The following is a 19,166-nucleotide window of genomic DNA, read 5'->3' as shown; positions in this document are numbered from 1 at the left end:
AGTATCTGATTATACAAGGATTAAACAGCTTTCTAGTCAGCCTTGCACCTGAGAGAATACTTCTTTTCAGCTTTGGCAATTCTATACTCCAGTCAGGAATTTGTTCCAGTTCTTTTCTTTTCACTGCACAGTAGGACATAATGGCTCTTCAAAGGAAGAATTTTATGGCATCTAACTTACTGAAAATTGTGTTGCTGTACAGCTTCTCCTTTAAAGAATATCAAATGCCCTTGCCCCCAAATTAGGCAAGCCTAGTCAAGGCTAGTCATGCTATTGGGCAAAGTGAGATAGCTGTCTCAGGCAGTCTATTTGGGGAAATAAACAGTTCATCCCTTGATATATTGTTGTATTTGTACCACCAGCTTTGGTGAGGGGACACTTAAGAAATATCTGTCTCATATGCCAAATTAATTTGGCTGGATTTGACTCATGGGGCAATTGGGGAGGGGAGGGGGACTGTTTGCTACTCTGCCTCAGGTAATAGAAGTCTTGTTTGGCTCTGCAAACAATTCTTACTGATTTGGCTACCACATGTCTGTTGGTTTGAAGAATTACACTTGATTGCTAAGGCATATTTTTTAAATGACAAAACAACGGTTCATTGTTATGAGATCTTTATTTGACAGCCTCGATGAAGATGTGGAAGTTACTTGGATCAAATTTCTGGCTCCATTGAGAATTGGAGTAAGAGAGGTTGCCAGTACACTTCACACCTGCATTCAAGATACTGAGATGGGGTTGAATACATTTGAACAAGTATCTCATGCCTGTTTTTTTTTTAAATGGCTAGATGGTGCTTCTTATATGTCACATCAATGGGAGAAATACATTGTTGCCCTATGGTTCCCCTATGAACCATCAAGGTCTTTAAGATCTTCAGGGGGGAGGGGGGCTGCTCTCGATCCTACCACTGTCACAATCGCGGTTGGTGGGGACGAGAGACAGGGCCTTCTCGATGGTGGCTCCCCGGCTTTGGAACTCCCTCCCACAGGAGATTAGAATGGCTCCCTCCCTCCTGACGTTCAGGAAATTAACTAAGACTTGGCTTTGGAATGCAGCCTTTGACAACTGAGTCAACTCTGGTCCACATGGAAGGAGAATGATTAACTGTGAATTATGACCATGAATGTTTTTGATGACTTGGCTGTGTAATTGTGATGATGACGATGTTGTATTGTAATATGTTTTTAGCGTGTAATGATAATGCATTGTGTGGTTTGTATTTTGTATATGAACACATGTTGTGAACCGGATCTGAGTCCTTCCTGGAGGTGAGAAGATCGGTATAGAAAACCTTTAAATAAATAAATACAAAGACATGGAGAAAAATATTTTCTATTCTGGCAGCCTACATTCCCATTTCAGTCCACAAACTGTATCCAGCACTTGTGGCAGGTTAGAAAAGTTATTATAAAAGAGGTATGCGTTCATGCCAATTAGCCATAGATATTATGGCCAGAAATATTTTGTTTATGTAAATCTGTTTGAAAACACAGAATAAATTAATGTGAATAGAGAAGACCTTAAACTTTACCATGTTTTTAAAGTTTGCAGTTGGATTTTTCTATCATTTACTTAAGAAAGAAAATGTCCATGTAATATGAACAATGTTAAATGGTCTAGAGAGATTTAAGGTTCGGAAACTATTATGTAGCAACTTGTCCTTGAAATAATCATTTGAACTGGAATAGAACAGTTATATAACCCAGGATGCTTGAAAGTGAAAACAGAATTAGCACAGTGTCAGTCTAGATAAACAAAAGAACCAGGATGATAGAAATGAACAAATTTAGCAAATTGCTGCAAGGTCTTTCCAGCAATGGTAAAGAAATGATAACCAAGTTAAAGGCAGATAACTTAGGAGGACAGGGGAGGCATTTCAGTATTTTGTCTTTTTTATGACTATTATAGAGAGTATCCTTAAAACTGTAACATTTTTAAAATCTAGGTGAAAATGATGTCCATGCCGAGGTGCCCTGGTAGCTTAATTTTCCTTAGATCCCTGGTGATTCAACCATGTCTTAAATTTTCATCCCCACTTTTGCAAGGGCAGAAGGAAGTGATTTCATTATATTCCTATTATCAATATATTCCTATTACCTGCTGGGGCAAAAAAATATATGGAAGAACGCAATTATGGACAAAAACATTCCTTTACCTTCAGGGAGATCACTCTCAAATACTAAATTGTCAACTATCAGCTTGACAAGATCAATATTATTGCACTTTCTCAAAGGAAGAATTTCTCACTCTATTTCCCAAAATTTGACAAAATTAGACATTTGTTTATTTGTATTAAGGAATTTGATAGTTGCTGCGGATCAAATTCAAACATAGATTCAGATACATGCAGACACATTGAGATAGGATAACTAACCTGAGAACTTCATCTCCAATTTTTTTTCAACTGTATTCTCTGATCTTCATCAAAAATGTGTGTGATTTCTTTAATCTGCAGTGCTCTACAGACAGCAGCTATAACTATGACAGACTCCACTGCATTTACTAAGAGGACTGATAGTATGGCACATCCATAATCCTATTTTAAGTAAGTGTAGTAAGTTACTGTATTACAGAACAGTTTTGATATGGATGCCAGTTTAGTCAAAACTCTGATTCATACCTTTGCAGAGGTGAAAACTGAACCTTCTCTTTTATTATGGGATACAAACATTAGAAATGAACAAACACATTTGACAGGAGTGTTCCATATGTTTATTCAGTCATGCAGTTACCAGCTTACCATCTTGGAAGAAAGTTGTAGCGTAAGTATGGATCAGACATAGAGCAGCTACACTCTACTTAATATTATTATGTATGTGGGCAAATGGACTTGGAGCACTCTCTCACTTTGCAATAATCAAGTGAGTACATTAACCAACTAAAGCCTACAATTAACAAGCAATCAATTATTTTTCCAGTGCATTAGACAGCTACCTATTCATATTGTATATCAAGGACCTAGTGTGACCCTGTTTAAGAAAGTTATTGGAAGGAGAGAGCGAGAGAGAGAGGGAGGGAGAGAGAACATTGGAAATACTTGATATTTGGTGGGGACAAATACTATATGAACTTGAAGCAGCATAACATTTTAATAGTATACCTTTTCTCATGAAATCCATCCAATAAATCACTGCAAAATCTAATCTGAACAGAAATTGAAGGAAAAAAGATGTATATTATGTAGCACTTCGGTTTCTGGATCCATTAAGAGATGGATGTAATTGTGAATGTGTTAAACTGTTTTCTCAAAAGCAATTATTTTAATAGAGGGTGTTTGACGATGACACACTCAAAAATAACAATTATTACACTACACAGTTAGCTCTTGAAAGCGATGGAAAAAACTTGGCATGTCAGCCAGACTGACAGAATCAACTCTGCAAAGTATAGTTCAGGAACATAAATCTGTTTTGCAACTCAAAATTAGGAAGTTATGATTATATAGTAGATATTAGAAGCGGCGTCTGTATTTCAAGATGGCATGAGTTCTGCAGTTGTTTACTTGTTTTAAACACTTAGGGAAGAAAATTGCCCACTAAACAATTGCTTTCAAGTTTGAACTCCACTGATACCTGGAACTAAAAGAAAAAGGTAATGCCAGTGGCTTTTTTTCTTTATCTTCTATAACCTTCATACGTTTCCACCTTCTTTCTTTAAAAACCTGCCTCTGAGGGTACCTAAAGAAACAATGGACTACACTGACCACATACGTCAGTTTAGAAGTGTTTTAGCAAAAACTGGTTTTGTAATGCTAATGTTAAGATTGTCATTTCCAGACAGGAAGATGATTACATTAATCACAGAAGGTACCCAGAATCAACAGTATCAGGTTGGAGAAATACTACCATATAACCTATTTTCTGAATCCAGATTATTTGCCTTGAACTAGATTATATGAGTCTACTCTTCGATAAAATAGAGTTCAAAGCAGATAATCTGGATTCAGAAACTGGATTATATGGCAGGGCAGATGAGGCCTCCACCACAAGATAATGTATTTTTTCTCTCCACTTCAAGTGAGATGCGCACCAGTACTTTGGAGACGTACAAGCTGGAAAAAAGAAGGCAAAGTAATGTTAACACTGGATGTAATCAATTACATGCCCCAACAATTGGTCTCCTGCTGCCCAGCCATGTCCTTGCAGTTTCAACAGCACCCCATTCTGTGTTCTGAATTCTAAAAAAGCTCTTCAGTGTGGTAGGTCTCTGTAATGCAATTCAGTTTATATTGTCCCTGCACTGCAGCACATTAAGACACTTATTTCAGGTGCTTCCCCCCCTCTCCCCAAGACTGCTTCATGCACTTTATTCTCCTTATGCCACACTGCAGTGCACTTTGACATTATGTCTTATCTGGTTGCTGTACTTTGAAGCTAACCTCAAACTGCATTCTATGGTCAGTGCAGATGATCTCTGTATATTCCTTGATTGCTGTGTAATGAAAGAAAACACCACCATGGCATGAGTTATATGATTAATTAGTGCAATAAAGTAGACAGGGAGCATAGATGGTACACAGACAGAGTATGGCCTCTTGTTAACTGGAGCTGGTTACAACAGCGTTACCAGCTACCATTCTCTTTTTGGGCATAATTCAAGTGCTGAGCATGACCTATTAAGGCCCATACAGCTTGTTCTAGCCTAGCTGGTACACTTTGGTAGGTTCTACAATGTAGAGTTAAGGCAGTTTCACACCACTTTATTGCCATGACTCAATGTTATGGAATCCTGGGATTCGTAGTTTGGTTAGACACTGGCACCTTGGCAGACAAGGCTACGCACTTTGTAAAACAACAGCTTCCATGGTTCCACTGTATTGAGTCATGTGATACCAAATTGCATTACTTTTGTGGTTTAGATACGAGCTATATCCTTCCATATGAGTCTAAGGAGAGTAGTGGGTTTACATAGCCTACATTATCATTTGCAGTGTTTGTGCTCCCCTCCCCCTTTAGCACACCATAAAGATTCACAGACTAGCAGACAGTCATGCCAGCTGTTGGGTAGCTCAATTTAAGATGTTGCTCCATGGGTGATGCTACACACCTACTTAAACAAAGTTAGGAAGTTGATTTAAGGGAACTGCAGAACACCTACACAATTGCTCCAGGAACCGATTCCAAGCTGGGATGAGTGGCCAAGTATATAATAAATGCAGATAGCAACCAAACCCAGAAGTTTGTTTTCTTATCCAGTCCAACTGATGTGCTGATGTGCATCACCATGACCATTCAGGATCAGCACTTCACTATGGCAAGCCACAGAAAATGAAAGCAGAGGGATGGAAAGCGAGTGTTCTTAAGAGAACAATGTGGTTTAATCTATCAGGGGCCAATGCTTCTTTATCATCTGGTCAGTTTCCAGGTTTCTATCGGCACTAGCCGTGCCCTGACAAGTGTTCCACATTTCTCATTCTTAGATCCTAGCCCTGCATGGGATATATTCTGATAAGCTGTAGTAGATTTTGTGATTTGTTCTGGAATTTCCAATGAGTTTTAAAAAAATGCTGTTTAGGGCTTCTTGTATGCTGCAGCATGCATTGGGGGGTGTAAGTTTTATAGACAACTTGACCTCGAGCCACCTTGAAGCTGTATTATAGTGCCTACGTAGAAGCACCCCAAAGTTAGGTAAATGTGAATTATTCCATGTGTGTTCTCCACAAACTTCTGATTGTCCTCTTAGACTTTAATTAATCATTTTTATAATTTAAAATAATCTAAAATGCATAATTAAAAAGTCCAGATCTATGATTAGTATCTAATGTGGAACAATTTTTCTTTTACCAAACAGCTTCATACATATTAAACAGAAGGAATGTGCAATGAAATACGATTGGAAACTAACAAGAAATTCGACATTTAGCTGCAGTAATATATCACCAGCAGTAATTATGCCATAAAAGGAAGGCTCTTCCTTTTGATTTGATTTTTTTAAGTAAATATATTCTGCAGAGGACATTTAAGTTTGTGGCCTATTTTCAATGAATGCAGCATGGTTTAAAGGTCATCCTGTATCTCAGTACAAAGCACTGAAAGTTACAATATTTTTGAAATGGTAAAATTTATTTAAATATACAACCTCATTGACTTCTCTTTCTCCCACTCCTTTTCATTATACCTTTGTAATGAGGTTAACTGTGGATTCACTGTTGTATTTGGCCCCACTGGATATGCTTGGGCAAACCACTGTTTCCCTCTCAGCCAAATTCACTTCACAGGATGACTGTGATTGTAAAAAAAAAAAAACAAAACTTTGTTCCTTGGGGAAATTCCAATTTCCAATATAACATTGCATATTGAAAATAGTATTAATTATTTCTGTTGTTGAAAAAGCACAATCTGTCTGCTGGAAGCCAAAGTACAGTTTGACTTTCTGGATTTCTTTTGCCATGTAAGGATCACGGCAAGTTTCCTAGACATGCAGTTGTGAAATTCCACAAGTGTAAGCATGGTATTGATCTTTTGGCTTTCTTCTGTATTTAGGTCTTTAGTAAGGTCACCAGCGAGTGTTTTTTCATAATGAATTTGGTTGAACTACATTTTATCTTGGAACTATTTTCAAGGTTTCTTCTTTAACATGTGTCCTAGGAATGGGGAGAATATTTTATGTATGTATGTGTGTGTGTGTGTGTGTGTGTGATCAATAAACTTTGTCAAGAAGAATTCTGGCCTAATGAGAGTCTTCATAGTTTGAGATTTATTCTAGCAAAATGCATCCATGGTTGTTTAGCACATAAAATATTTTTGGAACAGGAAACAACGTTTCCCTATAGAAAACAAAACTTCTGTGCAGGCCTATTTGCATGTTTGCTTGTATGTCTCTGTATGCTGAAAATTGCTATGCCCAGTATTTATTTCTTTAGGTTCTTGTGGTTTTTTTCGGGCTATAGGGCCATGTTCTAGAGGCATTTCTCCTAATCACTAGGTTCTTGTGGGTTTTTTTGGGCTATAAGGCCATGTTCTAGAGGCATTTCTCCTTGAAATGCCTCTAGAACATGGCCCTATAGCCCGAAAAAACCCACAAGAACCTAGTGATTCCGGCCATGAAAGCCTTCGACAATACATTTCTTTCTTTACTTATTTACTTCCTTTCTACCTCACTTTTCTCGACCCTGGAGGGGACTCAAGACAGCTGAAAATACCATAGTGATGGATTTATTCTGCACAAAATTTGCACCTGGTTCTTTTGTGTGCGCGAGACCATGCACACACAAAGCCTTGACTGCACAGGATGTATTCTGAGTAGAAATATTGCTGTGCAAAAATTGGGCTTCCTAGAAAATGTCTCTTTTTTCTCTTTTTTTCTCCACAAACATACCATGTGTGGGTTTTGTGCAGAATAAGATCAAAATTACAAATCTTATTTTGGAAACTGAAATTACTTGTAGCTTCTTTCAAGAAGAAAACCATTGGAGAATTAATCTCGAATGTACCCTGAGGTTAACTATAGTTTTGTTAAAGTGTTTTAGAATATGTTTTAACATCATGAAATTTTATTTCAAGATACTAGTAAACTATTTGTGCCATCTCTTTCATGTTATTGCCATTTTAAAAACTATCTTTCACAGCTATGGATGATTTCACAGAAGCAATTTAAAATGAAGGTGCTTGCTTTTCTATCACCCAATTTGCTCCTGCAGAATTCTGGGAAATGTAGTTTACAGTGGGGCTTTTGGAATTCTCAGCCAGAGAGGTCCTCAGCTTCCTTAAATTACATTTCCCAAAATTCTGCAGTAGCAAATCAAGCAATAGTAATGCCTGATTTTTTTTAATATAGAAAAGTTACATGATTTAAAAAGAAGTGAACTGGAGGCCTTTCATTACACCAGTTATAATATGGGTAACATGTAATAATACATATGACATCTGTAGGATTTCAGTGATATAATATTTGCTACCGAGCTTGCTACTGAACAAAAGGATGGACCTTTATCCACAGGGATGAAAGGGTGGAATCTGACCACAGATGTTTAATAAGTAATATAATTGGACTTTCCCATTGAAGAATTCTATTTAAATGTATAGTGCTTATAATTCTAGTAAGAAGAACACTGCTTCAAGTAAGAATTAACCTTCTCTTAATTTTACATCTTTTTCAGATCTTTCAGATCAAAGCCAAAGGTGCTTTTTAACAATATAAGAGCAGTACGCCGAAAGATCAGACACTGAAAATATATTTTTCCTTCATGTTCTTATACACTGTTCATAAAAGGCAAAGCTACTATTAGTAGTGATGGCTATATATTTATTACCTGTGGTATCAGAGAGCTTCTCATGTCACCAGCAAGGTTACTGATATCATCAGTGTCTTTAGGAGGCATAATGAAAGTCTGGAATTATGAACCTGGCTGGCTTGATTACATATCCAGCAAAATGAGTTGGTGAAATATTTGGAAACTGATAGTATTTCACAGACCATTTTCTTTTGGAGAATATTTCAGGATCTTCCAGGTCACTTTACAGTTCAAAACAAGGAACACAATGAAGCAAGTACCAGTTGCAACAAGATTTCATTTCTGGACCTCAATTGAACAATGGATAAAAACACTTTCTTGGATATCCAAGATCTAGTTTACCTTAAGCCAAATAATGATGAAGACTGGTCTATTTTAACAGTCAAACTGGATTTATTATATGTTAAATGCATTCATTATTGTCAAGAAGACACAGAGAAAGGAACCTTTCTGGGTCCAGCTTTACTTTCTCCATGCATTTTCTGTGCTTATGGAGGAAGTTCATACAGAATTTTTTATACATGTTAAGTATATATGCAGTCTTCCTGATATTTGGTGCAAAATATTGGCAGCCTTTGTCTACATCTGCTTTTAAATGATCATTTAAGAAACCAGCAGTTATCACGATCAGGTAAGAATTCACACTAGGTAGTTCTACATCCTGTGGTGTCAAATCTGAATCCAATTTGATAATAAGGGCAATAACTAGCAGGGAACACCATTCTCCAGCTTTCTTGGGATAACATTCTAATCCAACATATCTCTCACACAAAGGCATTTGAATTGATTTTTAGTGTAGCTAGTAAGCTTTGAGCAACAAAGAGAATAAATGATTTTAAAGAACATAGATAGGATAGGTCAAACCCTAAGTATGTTCATTCACATTTCTATAAGATGAATTCGAAAGTCACTCTTATTATGTAGTGATATATCAAGACTCATGTAACAGGCCACCACTCAACTTGTGCTCCAAAGCCTTTATCTAATACTGTTTCTTCTGAATTTTGGCAGGTTCTGAACAGACAGAGGGCCATTTACATTCTGATGTCCGGCACATGGAATACCTTTTCCAGATGTGCTTTTACTGGATACGAATGGAAGCTGGTGCTTGTAGGAACATTTGTTATCTATAGCAGACTAGAGTATAGCTAGCCAGTGCTATATATGAGCTTATGGCCCATCATAGGAATATTTAAAGTGAAAGTGAAAGTTGAATGTGTAATGACCTAGCACCGTTTGCAGACACTGGCTATGTCTTTGTGTGATATTTAATGTTATTTTATGTGATGTGTTCAATAATGTTTAATGTTTTATCAGGGGAGGGTCAATGTTGATCTTTTATACTGTTTTTTTGTGAATGGTATTGAATTGTTGCCAACACTGTGAACTGCCCTGAGTCCCCTTTGGTGTTGAGAAAGGCAGTATACAAATACAGCAAATACATAAATAATATGGTTGGAAACAGGAGAAAAAAATATACAAGACACTTTGCTAAGGGTTAAAAAGGTAAAAAAATATTTTATTTTTGGTGGTATTACAACTCAGATAAAAAAAGTAGATAATGATAAAATTACCTAATTTTGATAGAAGGGTCCCTCATGCCGACTCCTCCTTCTCCATTTCCTCTTCCACTCCCACCCAAGTTTCTACCTCTGAGCTGAACTCTTTTTCTCTTTTAAATTCTCACACAGTTCACACCAGCCCAGCCAGTCTGAGTATCTGTCCCATGACACTGTTTGGAGCAGGCAGTCTCACAAGGCAGTTCCTATAACCACTACTCTCACTGATTCTTTTTCTTTCTGAAAGTGGGAATAATTTGTTTCATTTTGACAGAATGGAAGAAAGCAGAAAAAGCAGGGTAACTGTTTATTTTTTAATTTCAATTAAAGGGAGTCTTTAGTGTAACTTACCTTTTCATTCTCTTTCTTCTATTTTCTCATCTATTGGATCATCCTTGTAAATAGCTTCTCTTCTCCTCACTAACAATAGAAAGCCCAGAAGAAAGACTGTGAGATTCATATAAGGGCTTGGACTGATTCAAAATGCACATTCAGACCAACAAAGAGACAGAAACCATACATATTACACTAAGGTAGAGGTAAAGGTTTCCCCTGGCATAAAGTCCAGTCATGTCTGACTCTGGGGAGTGATACTCATCTCCATTTCAACGTCAAAGAGCTGGCATTGTCCGTAGACACCTTCAAGGTCATGTGACCAACATGACTGCATGGAGCACCGTTACCTTCCCATAGAAGTGGTACCTATTGATCTACTCACATTTGCATGTTTTTGAACTGCTAGGTTGGCAGAAGCTAGGCCTAACAGCAGGGGCTCACCCCACTCCCCAGATTGGAACTGCCGACCCTTCGGTCAGCAAGTTCAGTTCAGCAGCTCAGCACCACCACCAGGGACCCCTTATTAGTACATTACACTAAGAAATAGTAAATGACAGCCCTTGCCATTACAGGTGAAACATTGTCTGTATATAGTTTAACTGAGAGTGTAACTAGTTATCAAAGTAACTCATTACAAATAGCATATGACTTCCAAGCTCTGGTCATGAATATGCACTGATCCATTCTTGCTCAGAAATTATAGAAGTTTCTTCAAAATAAATGATGTGGTTCACTGTAAAAATGTCTGAAAGTCCACAAAAGTGCACTGTCCCCTGCATGCCTTCTCTTAACCTCTTTCCAACTCTATCAAAAGCTAGAAGACAATACAGATTCTGGTATAAGGAGTGATTTTCTAACCTTGTTGTCTGGTTAGATTAAGTGTTTTCCAACAGTAGTAACACATTGGCATGGGTGGGTATTTAAATTCCTTCAAATATGAAGCTGGACTTGAGGACAAAGTTCAGCTATCTCAGTCTGCTTTATCTGTTTGGTATTACTGTATATTTAATGCATTCTTTGTGTGGTATAAGTAACCATTTTAAGAACCAATATAATAAAACAAAATACAATTCATGGGTCCACAGTCATATAATCTGCTTCATTATATCTACTGTTATTCCTTATGCATATATATCCTGATTTACACTGACAGTTCAATTTGGCCTGCACTCATCCATATATCTTTGATGGATAGTGGTAATAAAAAGGGAGGGGGAACATCATACGCCAGCCCCAGAGAATTGCTGATAAATTTAATCCCACATAAGAACTCTTAGAAAAATTTCTACAGTATCATTTTGACATTTGTTTGGAGCTATTCATAGAAAACATTCTTCAGTTGCTTTATCAAGACCTCCAGGTTTGGATTTACTGTCTGCAAGAATAATCCTTCTGTACCTTCTGTAATACTGGAGCTTAAGTATTTAGCCTTTGCTCTGTTTGCAGTAATTTGAAAGATATAGAATGGGTATGTTGCGGAAGACAGGAAATAAATACTATATGTGCGTATATAACTATAAGCGAAGCTCTATGCAGTGAGTACAATTTAATATCAGAAGGCAGAGACAAAACATTCTCAGTTTTAATAATTGCAGAAACGGCCAGAAGGAAGAGAGATAGGTATGACTCCTAAAAGGCTGTAGTTTATTATTATTATACCTATACACTTTGAAAGAGCCCAAAATGACTTACCTATTATTCACTGACAGTCTCCCACTGAGGCAGTGCTTAGAGCCAATCAAATCTTTAGTGTAAGCAGTAGAATTGCACGAGATGCCTTCAGGTTATGGTTACATGACTTTACAACAACTACATTGAACCTGTATGTGTGTGTGTCAAGGGGCATGACATCAACAGAGAATTTATTCTACTATGTTCTTGGCATAGTACTACCAGTGAACATAATGCTTCAAGCAGTAGATGCTGGGGTTGCAGTTGCAGACTTTGGCCGTTCTTCCTGAGCTGTCCTTCCCTATTAAAAGGATAGAGCTGTATATAACAAAACAGCCTTCCTGGAGCCCCTAAATCATATGTCAAACTCAAGGGACATGGGCCAAATCTAGCTTACCATGTCTTTTTGTGTTGCCCTCCAGATGCTTCACTACAAGTCCTATATTCCTCATCATTAGACATCATGACTAGAGCTGATGGGAATTGTGATATAATTACAGCTACAGTTTGTTCTGTTTAGTCAAAATAGTGGGGTTTAAATTTAGGCTTGTGAATATGATGTATGACAGTAAAATGTCCTTTAACCTTTCCCCAACCTCAGAGCCACAAGTGCTGTTGGGTTGTGGTTTCTATGATCCTCGGTTAGCATGGTGGATAATCCAATTGTTCAATAACATCTTGGGATACAAACTGAGTAAAAACTAAAGAGCACTGACTGAGCTCATCCTACCACAGTTTGTGGCCAAAATCAACATTATTTTTTAATTTTAATCTATTACATCTGGCCCGGCCATTGGTTTTTTAAATGCTTGTATGTCACTATTGATTGTTTATTGCCTATTTTTTGTTTATGTGATTTATATGAGTTGTATTGTATTGATTGTTTTATTGATGTTTTGTTTATTGATGTATTGTGGGCTTGGCCTCATGTAAGCCGCACTGAGTCTCTTGTGGAGATGGTAGTGGGGTAGAAATAAAGGTATTATTATTATTATTATTATTATTATTATTATTATTATTATTATTATTATTATGTTAAAAATATAGTTGACCTTTTCTACTCATGGATTCAATGGCTCTTTGAAGGCAACAATAAGACTACGGGCCCTCAATGAAAATGAGTTTGATGGCACTAAATGCCTCATTGCTTGAGCTGTAGTGGCAGATGTAGTCAGTTTTCAGTATTCCATGGCCAGCCCAGTTGGCTTTTGATACCATTTGGTCCTTCACTTCAGGCAGGAAAATGTATTGTGAAAGCTGTTTCCTTTACAGTTCTCCGGTTTGCTCTGCGCTCCTCCTTAATTTTGGTTTAACTATTATTGTGCCCTAAATTGAGCAAATTAAATTCCTTTGTTTTAAAATAGTCCCTAAATGTGAAATAATAATAATGAAAAGGCCAAAGAAATAACGTTTAATGCGGATAACATTTTGAAATGTTTTTGTACTCATGTATAGGACTGAAGTAAGCCAGGTTTTACTTACATAGGTTGGAGTTCTAGAATAAAAGATATGGTTAGGGAAAAATTGGCCTAAGCAATCCCTCCTTCTCTCTCACACATGCTCACTAATAGGCTAATGTTAGAAATACAGTGTAATTGGTTACATAGCAATATATTATCCACATGCCAGTAGTTTTTTAAAAGGACACTTTATTCCATTTCTAGGCTGATCCAAAAATCTGTAGTTTAGTTCCTGTCTGTCCCGTCCCCCACTGCAGTAGGGCTTAAAGGTCTCCCACTCTCAGCACTGTGATTGCTATAAAAGAAAGGAACTATATTTAAAAGATACAAGATGAGGAAAAGTGTAGAGTTTGATAACAGAAATATATATCAGCTTAACTTTGTCCTTGAAACTCATCCTCTGCTATATAAACAAAGCCATAGTTTATTTCCACAACCAGTTCTTTAGAATGATCAAAGCTTGTTTGTGCGAGAAAAGGAACTTTGAGAAAACTGTGAATTCTTCGTTGCAAATATAAATGATTCTCATCAAAGGACATTTTATTTTGGGATATGATTGGTGTTTTGCAACTGACCCATATAGGTTATCCATGTAACAAAGTTTAAGTAAACAATTCTTCAACATCTGTATGAGAAAGAAGTCCTACAGAAGGTTTAACGGGTGCATTGTGAAAATCATTCAACTCTCTGAGGTTAATGTGCTACAAATGTACAATTTATTACATAGTTTTGATTTCATTATATAATACTATTTAGAATGTGCACAGATTTTCCTGGATTAGTTTTACAACACAATTCAATGCTTCTAAAAGTGGTCTACAGGACCATGGGCAGATTTATAACTAATCTGCTATGGACTTGACCTTGCACATTGAGCTCCAAAAATTTACAAGTTTGCCTGTCTGATTGACTATTATCAGAACCCTCCCCAAATCCCTCAACAAAGTACATATTTTTATTCTCTGCCAGAATTGGATGAAATTGGAATTTATAGTTGTTCCTGAACTACATTTGCTAAATTTTAAACAGATATATTTGAAAATGTGGAGGCCGTGACAGACTTTGTATTTCTAGGCGCAAAGATTACTGCAGATGCAGACTGTGGCCAAAAAATCAGAAGACACTTACTTCTTGGGAGGAGAGCAATGTCCAGTCTCGATAAAATAGTAAAGAGTAGAGACATCAGACTGACAACAAAGATCCGCCTAGTCAAAGCCATGGTCTTCCCTGTAGTAACCTACGGATGTGAGAGCTGGACCTTAGGGAAGGCTGAGCGAAGGAAGATCGATGCTTTTGAGCTGTGGTGCTGGAGGAAAGTGCTGAGAGTGCCTTGGAATGCAAGAAGATCCAACCAGTCCATCCTCCAGGAAATAAAGCCCGAATGCTCATTGGAGGGAAGGATACTAGAGACAAAGTTGAAGTACTTTGGCCACATCATGAGGAGACAGGAAAGCCTAGAGAAAACAATTATGCTGGGGAAAATGGAAGGCAAAAGGAAGAGAGGCCGACCAAGGGCAAGATGGATGGATGGCATCCTTGAAGTGACTGGACTGACCTCGAAGGAGCTGGGGGTGGTGACGGCCGACAGGGAGCTCTGGCGTGGGCTGGTCCATGAGGTCACGAAGAGTCGGAGGCGACTGAACGAATGAACAACAACATATTTTCAGCAGTGGAGGAAATAATTTGGTCAAAATTGTTGCATAGTCTCATGATGGATTCTGTTAATGCAGGAGTGAGGTAAGTTTGGTTTGTGGGTTTGACCAGGGGATACAACACAAGTTTAAATGGTCCCTGGGCCTTAAGAAGATTTTCATACCTTGATCAAGAGCTTTATTTTTATTATTCTTTCTTAAATTATTATTTTATGTGATTTATCCCTCTTTCCAGCAAACTTGCCACAAGAGCAACCTTCAGCATCTTAGTAAGAACAATAAAAGTATCACTAAAGTAGTTTATCATTTCTACTCCTAAGTTGTTATGACCAACTTTCTCCCATGATTTGAGCATCAAGTTGAGGAATTCCTACTGACTGTCTCTTAGATGGTACACATTTACTACTAGCCTTTACTTTTACCTCCTGGATGCAATTATTTCCAACAGTTCATACTCCTGTAGACCAATTAGCTTTTTGGGAAATCTGGAGCTTTCATTTCAGAGACTCTCAAATACCTTGTTAAATCATATATTAAGAATATCCTATTTTTTGGCATTAGAGAAGAGAGGTAGCTGGCAGAACTCAATAAAACTTTTTCCTGGTTCCTGATGATGTTTAGTCAAATACATAATACAATAATTTTGTTTCATAATTATAAACACGAACATACATAAATCATGTCAAGGATCAAGGGAAAAACAAGTTTGCTTTCAATGAAGGAACCTTGGTAGACTCCATATTGGTCCTAAAAATTGTGTGTGGGAGATGTCATTTGGAGGTATTTATTTATTTGCTTTATTTCTATACCACATTTTTCAGCCTAGATTAGGCGACTCAATGCAGTATTTATAATTAGGCCTGTTTTTTGGTTAGATTTGTTGTATGATTTGGTTGAATGATATTCAGTTCAAAAAGACTTCCTGCATATTGGAAAATGGATGTCATTGGGGAAAGGTTGTCTGAATTTTCTCCTTTTTTCCGCTAGGGGTTTGTCTTGAGAAAAAAAATCCTTTTCATGGGGAATAATATATAGTATAAACCAATGCCCATAGTATATTGTAGACAGTATAAAAGTGGTACAGTGTAGATATGGCCTCAACGTCACATGTATTATTAAATGAATAGTGAGGAAAACAGCAAAGAGCTCTGCAGCACATACAGGCAGTCCCTGAGTTACAAACATCCGACTTACAAATTAAAAACGGGGTGGGACAACAGGAAGTGAGAGAAATCTACCCCTCAGAAGAGTAATTCACTCTTGAAAGAGTAATCACGGGGAAAAGGTGTCTCAATTGAAGAGATACCTTTTCTCACCAGTCAGCAAGTTCAGCATCTCAGCAGTTTAACCCGCTGTGCCACGAGGGGCTCTGAATCTAATAAGTGTTTACTCATTATATTTGGCTGGAATTACACTTAAAAATGTATCTGTTCTGACTTACAAACAAATTCAATTTAAGAACAAACCTACAAATCCTATCTTGTTTGTAACTTGGAGACTGCCAGTATACAATTACATCTTGAGCTTTTGTGGATTTAAAATTCATGCTATAAAACATGTGTTTGACTTTGGATGCTGGAATAATGTATTGATGCTTTTGTTGGCTTGCTTGCTATATTTATGAAATATAACAAGCTTTTAAAAAAAAACTGTTAAAATCTTGGGTATGAGAGAGACAATTTAGGCTCAATCTGCTATGGCTGGGTGTGATTTGAACCCAGATACTGCCAGTTGCAGTTGTCACCATTATTTTTAATGGAAAATATTAGTTTTTTCCAGTGAAAAAACTGTTTTTCCCCTTCACATAAACAGACTTACATAAACACACAAAGGAGTTAAACTGCATTTTTTCCTAAAATTATCAGTAAAATGACTTATAATACTGGGATAAACAAAAAAACAACAAAGGATTCCCCCTGGCAGGAACCGGGCAGGCTTTGTAGCTGAAAGGCCATTAAATGCAAATCAAGGTAGCCAACTGCAACTTTCATACTTGCCTCAAGCAGGCAAGAGTTCTTTCTCCCACCCTGGACATTTCACAGATATATAAACTCCATTTGCCTAGTTTCCAACAGACCTCTCAACCTCTGAGGATGTTTACCATAAGTGTGGGTGAAACATCAGGAGACAATGCTTCTGGAACATGGCAATACAGCCCGGAAAACTCATAGCAACACAGAAATAAATCCTTTCCAATAACCAAAAGGCAATAGGAGAGCAAAGCCATTTTAAAGTGTTGTCTTCTTTTGGGGCTGAGAGAGTGTGATTTGCTCAAGAACACCCCATGAGATCTCATGGCCAAAGGAGATTCGAACCTTGGCCTCCAGAAGATGAGTACAACACCTAAACCACACCACCCTGACTCACACTTGTATATATTTTTTATAAAGACATACATTGACTTCGTGGGTTGTTTGTCCCGCCACTCACCAGGCAATTACTAAACATTTGGAACATGGCCATACAGCCCGGAAAACTTACAGCAACCCAAACAATTCTATTTTTGTAAGTCTGGAAAATCTTTATTCCTAGCATTCCAATTAAAAAATTATTTTCCACCATCTAATGGTTAGTTGGATGCGTGAAGACTGCGGTGCCCAGGAGTCTAATAGCGGTGTTTGTCAGAATCTTCACCACTGAAAATGGATAATGGATGGGTAACTCATTAAGAACCATCATATGCAAATGTATCCAACAACTGAATGCTAAATGGAGTTGTGATGAAGCTCATGCCTCTCTTGTTTAAAAATCTGGCTATTAATAATTGTGTATGAAAACTGCATCTAGGGTAGAATAATAATGCTATTAATGTTGTTGAGAAGCCCTTGTGTGCAGGAAAGCACAGATAAAGGCTGTCAGCATTGGCAGATGGAACATTATTATATGCAGCAATGGGTTTATCTTAGCTGCCTGTTTCATCTTGTGGCATTTCAATAATATGCTACCAAGAGAAAGCTTTGCTATGCATATCTTCACCCAGACATGTTCATAATATCCAGAGCAGTAAGTCTTCAGTCTGCTGGCTCCCTCTTTTTTCAGCTGATATTTTGAAGCCTGAGTTATTAGACATCCCCAAATGGGGGCAAACAACAAAAGGCAGTATTTCCATAGCTGTCTTTTCAGCTTGCCTGATCATGGCACATTACAGAGCCATTAGCTATGAAGACACAAAAGCACTTTCAACCTGAGAGGGTTGCCATTGATATCATCCAGCTAACAGGATTCAGTTCTCAGTCTTGTAGCCAAAGAGACTTGGGGTAATTGTGATGCAAATGCTTTTGATATGAAAGGAGGAGAGAAAAAAGAGTTATAATAGGAAGTAACAATGCATTGATTCCAAAAGGAAAATTATTGTTCTTTATTAATTTAATCATCACTTGCTCGAATGCCATCAGAAGTTAATCTCTCTAATAGCTGGTATGTTACGTGAACTTCAGAAAGAGAATTTATTCTTTTATTGCTGCCAAAATCATGGCAAAAACCCACTTTATTGCATAACAAAGCAAACACATATGCTAAAAGATGTTCTGATAACAAAATCATTATCTAAATATACCTCAACATTGTATTTAAAACCCCAAATTATGAAGAGTTCATTCTTGTAAAATAAACCTAATAAAAATAAGGTATTAATGGGGGAAAATGATCTATATTGTTTTTCTTTCTCCTTGTTTAAACAATTTATTTATTTTAGCATAAGGTTGTATAGGTTAAGGTTGAAGACCTGGCTATCCCTAAACATTAGACATGGGGAATAGTAGTATCAAGGTTCACAGGTGGGGGGGGGGTACTTGTGTATAAGTCACTCTCATGTGTAAGCCAAAGGAAGATTTTGGGGCCAAATTTATTGATTTTGATATGACTTTGTAAAAGTTGAGAATCATTCTGAGGAAAAAGGAAAACACAAGGACCATCATGGTGTGATAGCTATCACTGCCATTTTCCAGCCCCAGTATTCAAAAAAGCCAAAAGTAGAGCCATAGCTAGAGGGTAACAGTGCTTCTTATAGGTTCCCGAGAGCGGCTATGCTCTTGCCTTTCATTATTATACTCAGAGGAAGTGATGGTTCCTTGTTAGATTGGAGTTAAGATATACAGTAGACTCTCCCTTATCCAACATAAACAGGTCGGCAAAACATTGGATAAGCGAAAATATTGGATAAAAGGAGGGATTAAAGAAAAGCCTATTAAATGTCAAATTACGTTATGACTTTGCAAATTAAGCACCAAAACATCAGGTTTTATAACAAATT

This window comes from Anolis sagrei, chromosome 4, assembly GCF_037176765.1.
Source record: "Anolis sagrei isolate rAnoSag1 chromosome 4, rAnoSag1.mat, whole genome shotgun sequence".
NCBI lineage: Eukaryota > Metazoa > Chordata > Lepidosauria > Squamata > Dactyloidae > Anolis > Anolis sagrei.
This window is presented reverse-complemented; position numbering follows the sequence as displayed.